The sequence below is a fragment of the Nymphaea colorata genome, chromosome 7 (genome assembly GCF_008831285.2).
Source record: "Nymphaea colorata isolate Beijing-Zhang1983 chromosome 7, ASM883128v2, whole genome shotgun sequence".
In the NCBI taxonomy this organism is placed as follows: Eukaryota; Viridiplantae; Streptophyta; class Magnoliopsida; order Nymphaeales; family Nymphaeaceae; genus Nymphaea; species Nymphaea colorata.
The window spans coordinates 14,199,008-14,205,812 of NC_045144.1; positions in this window are offsets into that span (position 1 = coordinate 14,199,008).

Here is a 6,805-nt window from a genome sequence, read left to right on the forward strand (position 1 = left end):
GGCTATGTTTGATAGCATCGAATTTTAATTTGAGGTTAAATCTTCAATCTATGTTGGATGAGATCTGCTGTTGGAACAAATAGACTGGTCTAACATTTCTTTTATATGGGATCTACAAATGTTTGGATTTTACCACTATGTGAAAAAGAGGATTTGAAATCCTTATTTTATGGCCTAGACCTTAGATTTGAGATTAAATGAGATGGAGACTTGACTTTGATCCATTGATATGAGATTCTAAATGTTCTAAAATCCGAGGCTATCAAACACTTGTTGATAAAATTTACATTCCATATTGGCAATCTACATTATGCATTAAAAAGTATAATTCTGCAATTTGAAGAGGGGGTTGGGCTACGGATTCATGGTTTTAAGATCCATGCGGTTGGAAATCAAATATAGTCTTAGTGTTAAGATATAATTAGCATATATAAAAGCAGCCGGCCCGGTGAGTTTCCGGCGAATGCCAAGGGAGCCAATCGGTCAGATCCACGTGAAATTGAATTTTTACAGCTATTAATACCTGATGGACGCTGTCGGGGTTTGCCTTTGGCGGGGTGACCAACTCTTGGACGTCCCGGTTTCTGTCCGCCCTATAATAGGTATTAGAAAATAACTTTTCTAAAGAAGTTGTCGCACTTGTCAACGCAAGAGGCGCTCGTCCCGTTCTGGACGTTTTAGTTGTCATCTAATCACCACACGTCTCCCTCAAATTAGTCACCACACGTCGGGAGACTTTTAGAAATAGTTTGAGCTGTATCATCACACGGAACAGGCAAGATGTTCTGTCTATTATATTACTATTTTGTTTACATGGTGTTTTATGTCCATTGTTTGACAGTAGAACGAACATCATGTTTTTTATGATCAGCATTTGTTTTATTTTTATTTGTATTGTCTGTTTTGTTCCTCTTGTTTAGTGTTTGTTTCTTGTAATATAAAAATACTTAAAGGAAGCGTTTGAATAGTCAAGCTGAATGAATAGTTCTCTTTTCTCTTTCTATATATATATATATATATATATATATATTAAAAAACGTTCTTTCCTCAAATTTTGCTATGTATTTCTATTTTATCAGTTTATATATATATATAGAGAGAGAGAGAGAAAAAAAGAGAGAAAGAAAGAGAGGAGAGAGAAAAAATATCAACTTAAGACTTTTTTTTTTTTTTACACTGTTCCTGAATCATCAACTCTTTATAACTGCCATGGCTTTATAAATGTTTGAGGCTGACATTTTTGAGGAATATGTCATGTAAATTACTTTTAAAAAAGGAAGAGTTTGAATTTTAAGGCACACTTAGAAAGCCCAAAATTTTGGCATTTTTTAGTTTACGTTTGAGCTGGCTTTTTCCTGAGTACGTCATGAAAATTACTTTTAACAAGGAAGAGATTCAATTTTAAGGCAGACTTAAAAGGTCCAAATTTCGGCCTTTTTTATATACATTTGAACTGACTTTTTTTCCTCACGTCATGTAAATTACTTCTAAACAGGAAGAGTTTGAATTTTTAAGGCAGACTTCAAATTTTCGGCCTTTTTAAAATTTTAAGATGGGTGAAATTCTTTTAAAACTTCTCAGTTTTGCTAGGTGAGTTATACAAGCACCGATATGCACAAAAAAGCAAGATTTTAGGATTTGATAAAGTTTAAATTAAATTATTTGTGTCTATGATATTTCGAGGGTTAAAAAAAGCGTCTTTGTTTGTTTTTCTTTTTTTTCCTGTTCATGTCCTTATCACATATTCATGTTGTTATCTCAAAATGCTATGTGTATTAGATAACAACAAATATATGAGATAATGCATGTTTGTTTTTTTTTTCTTGCTCATGTCATTATACAAATATATAAGATAATGCAAGGGGTATGATAATGAGAAGGGTATGAAATAATGTGTATGAGACACTATAAAGTATGAGATAATGACCAATGTATGAAATAACAAAAGGAATATGATAATAATTTAGGTATAAGATAATAATAGATGTATGAGATAACATGTATAAGATAACAATATAATTAAGAATGTTTTGCACATACAATGTTAGAGTAAAAATACATATTAATAATAGGATCCACCAATGACATACAGTTGTTGAATTGAACTCGTTCCCCTCTTTTTGGGGTATTTCTTTTTGGATTATTTGTACTCGTGAATGAATGACATTTCAGTTATTAATTGCATTTAAGTAAGTGCAAATACGGTGTGGACAATTAAGTATGTATTTTTAGATTTGATATTTCAAGTAGTTTCTCTTGATACCCTTTATTATTGTGGCTCCGCCCTTGGATAATTTTGAATTAAAGTGAAAGGTAACGTAACAAATACGAGTAAAAACATTCCGAATAATTTCAACCACCATCTAATTTTTCTTTTTTCTTAAAATCCAAAAGGAAAAAGTTAAAAGACGGAAGGCCAACGTCGCTTATCTTGAAAGATTAGAAATATTATCCAAGCTCCAATGCAACTCGTCTAGCCATGTTTGAACCTCTTATCCAAAGAGCGAAGCATGGAAATTCTACATTCACGCTTATAAGAACGATTCAAGTTTCATGTCTATAGAAGGTGCCGTCTGAACGTCAAGTTAAAGACGTTTTATCTCGTATTGGCGAAGACAATATGTCTCACAAATCAAGCGGGAGAGTTTATTTCCCTAAAAAAAACAAAAACTAAAAAAATCTACTCTTTTATCTCAATCTAGAAAGGATTGGGAGGTATTTGGAAGAGCAATTTATCTGAGATAAGTTATCCAGCGAAACTTATCTTAAGTCAGTATCCCCGGATCGAGACTAATATGCCCACGGCTTCAGCTGAGCTGGCACCCACCAGACATTTGGTTGGTGAACAAAAGACTATTTTAAGCGTCACTTGAAACCTGCACTTGGCAATAAAAACGGATCAGATTCAAATGGATCACTGCTTCCGATCCAGTAGATTTTAGTTCGGATGTGGATCGATACAAGAAAACCCAAATTAACTTCAATATCTTGGATCACGCACATTTAGGAAGCACTATAATCATATAAACCTTAGTTTAATGTCCTAATTAAATGTGTGGAACCGATTTCTAATTTGGATTTGCTCATTTAGCCCATTTGCTCATTTAGCCCATCTACGAATTTTGTCCATTAATTCGAATAATTAAGCAAGATCTATGTGTGTTTTACCTCCTTCTCAGATTGATAATCAGAAGCAGTTTTGATGCCGGCTGGATTGAAATCGGCATTTGATACCTTATCGGATTGAGATCCAAATCAATAACCAGGACAAACCTTTATTATCCACTTTATACCGAATGGAGTAAAACCATTAAACCTTAAGATGCAAATGTTGGTATCAATTTCAATGCATTGGTAATGTGTTTGGGCCGGACTTGGATCTTCCATAAACGTAAAGGGAATCCGATCCGTGGAGGGGTAACCAGCAACAGATGAATTAGACTTTATATATATATATATATATATCTATATATATATATATATATATAATGGTCCACAAGTTACAAACTACATTTTAAATTTCTTGAATAATTAGAATGGAATCAAGGTTGGTAGAAGACCAACAACCAAACACGTGCGCATGGGTATGTTTCTCTTTCCTCTCCGCTGTCTTCAGATCTTCCTGGAAGGAATTCCAAGAATGCATAAAATAATGCAATGTACATTATTTGTGTGTGTATAATGGAACGTTTGCATCAATTTCTCTCTCCTCGCATCTCTAAAATAAAATATGGTCTTACATTAAAGATTAGACTCTTTCTCTCTCCATATATATATATATATATATATATATATATATATATATATAATCCTTATGTACCAAAGTAAATTTAATAGTAACTATATGGGTCATGGACTCTAAGGAAATTAGCTAGTGGAGAATAAATTGTAAATAATGAATCCAAATTAATTTTTTAAGAGTTTAATGTAGTAACACACACACACACGCGCATATATATATATATATATATATATATATATATATATATATATATATATATATATATATATATATATATATATATATATATAATTTAGACCAGACTCAATATTTCATACTCTTAATAAATATTTTGACTTTTATATTTACAACTTAATGTCCTCCACCTTATTTCTTTGTAATCCATAGCATATGAAGGTTTGATAGTTACGTGCGGATGTGCATATGATGTGAACCATTGATCCACTAAACAGCCCATTAGAGCTGTCCAATCATTTCATCTGGCAACCCAAATGCAGTTTAATTTTTTATTTTTTCATCACCACAGTCGATACGGTCCCCTCCCACCCCTTACAGGGCAGCCAACCGCTCCCACAGTCACCACTGTCCTCTCACCAGTGACCACCGCCATCAAGAGAGGAGGGTAAAGGGCATCGGGAGACAGCTGTACACTATCGCAAAGTTGGGAGACAGAAATTTTTGTGGTTGTGGGGCACGAATACATAGTGTTTTGGAAAACTTTCAAATTAAAATATATATTATTTTAAAAATAAAGCAAATAATCATAAATATAAATAAAGTTACAATTGGTCTCAATAATCAAATCATATCAATATAGTTATAGGTAAAATTACAATTAGCCAATGACATAAAAAAAAGTCAATTAAATAACTATAGTTATAAATAAATTTACAATTAGTATAAAAAAGTAAATCAAATGACTATAGCTATAAACAAATGTACAATTGGCCTCAAAAAGCTATAATCATGAATAAAATTACATGCATCATCATTTATTTTTCATATTCTGAAAATGATGCATGATTGCTTCATCACTGATACTATTAAATGTATTCCTCTCAATGTAAGTGATAAAACATCATTGATTCATTCATCTCCCATCTTATTACAAAGCCTAGTTTTGATAATGTGTATAGCTGAAAATGCTCTTTCAACAATTGCAGTTGCAACTGATAAAGTTAGTACAAATTTAATCAACAAATACACGAGAGGGAATATTATGTGTTTTTCAGTTGTTACCATCATTTCAAAAAGCTTAGTCAAAGTTAAATTTGAAAACTCTTTAATGGTATTTATGTCTTCAACATGCACATCTAATTGACTTTCAAGTCCATAAAAGTCTGCTCTATTGAATACTTTAGGATAAAACTCGACAATATGAACAACTTATGTTTGTCAAAAGCAAAAAAGCTATTATTTGAACTTAAACATGCTATTGAAAAAAGAAGCTCTCTATTTGCCTTAGTAAAACTACTGTTCGAATCTTGAAGTTACATATCAATAACAATATAAAATACTTTAACACGATAATGATGCAAAAATGTAATAATTTCAAGTACATGTTTGGGTCATCCTTGAGGTGTATATATCTCCTCTAAATCAGGTACTGGTATATCAAATTTATTGTAAAATATAAAAATTCCACTAATATAAAAGTCCCAACCTTTATCTATCAAATCTTGAAGGCATGTTTTTGATAGAAAAACTAAATTCGTAGCATTTACAATATCACAATCTTTTCATTGGAGTGCTTGTAAAAGTGTATCAGTTATCCCCAAAACTTTATACATTAGATGCAAGTGAAATACAAATTCAAAATTTTACAATATATGTATCAATTCAAGTGTCTCCCTTTTTTCTTTACAAACTTTTTGCAATAAAATCTAATGACTTAATCACAAAAGGATACAAATTGACTAAATTGACTGAAGCATCACAATGAGAACTCCAACAAGTATCACCAAGTCATTTGAGACTCATCTCTTGATTTAATTATCATCTTGTTTGAAGTTCACTTAACTCAAGTGATTCATCAATTCTCATACATTCTACTTCCCGAATAAGTTCAAAACTTTTACAAAAAGTAGAGAAAAAATTTGACAATATGGATAATATTCTAAAAAAGAAAACCTAGTTACTAGATGATGTTCATCAACAACAACTAGTGCAAATTGGAGTTGATTTACAAAAAAATGAATATAATATGCAAACTCATTCTCATTTAATATAAGAGTCTTCAATCCATTAAATTCTCCTTTTATATTGCTTGCTCTATCATAACCCTGTCCATACAAACTTGCTATGCTCAATCCATAGTTACAAAAATTTTTTTCTATCGATGTTTTTAATGTCATGGCATTTGTCTCAAGAACATGTACAATAACAAGAAATTGCTCAACTAGTTGACCATTTTCATTAACAAATAATAAAACAATAGCCATATATTCTTTAGTCGATATATCTCGAGAATCATCAAGCAATAGAGCAAAACAAATACCTCCAAGCTCCTTCATAATAGCATTTGTAGTCTCTTGCAATATCTTTCTGTATACGGAAAGATGTCATCTTGTTATTATCTAAAGCATTATTCAATACGACTTTATCAATTTGGCTACTGATATTGGCAAAAGATTTCAATATCTCAATAAAATTTCTTCTATTGAAAGAGGGTTCACTTTTATCTTGTCCTTGAAATGTGGTAATGTTTACCTTAACAGTATTCTGATTACATTGATAAATACCCAAAGACGAGTTTGATATTCTTTTTTTTTGTTAGTCACTTTGCTTCTGAAGCATCATATTTATATGCTTTCTTTGTTACATTAGACTTATACACTTCATTCGTGCTATATTAGATAGTTTTTAGGGCCCCCAATATATAAATCAATTCTCTTTTCAATTGTTAAACCTTCAGATACAAATGCCTCTTTAACGAATCTGTCAGTATGTTTTGGCCTGAAAATGTCGCAATATTGACAATATGCTCTAAGTTTGCTTGGATTTTACTCCAACCCATTCTTATACTCATCAAACCATGCTAGATTAAACATTCACTTTTGATGG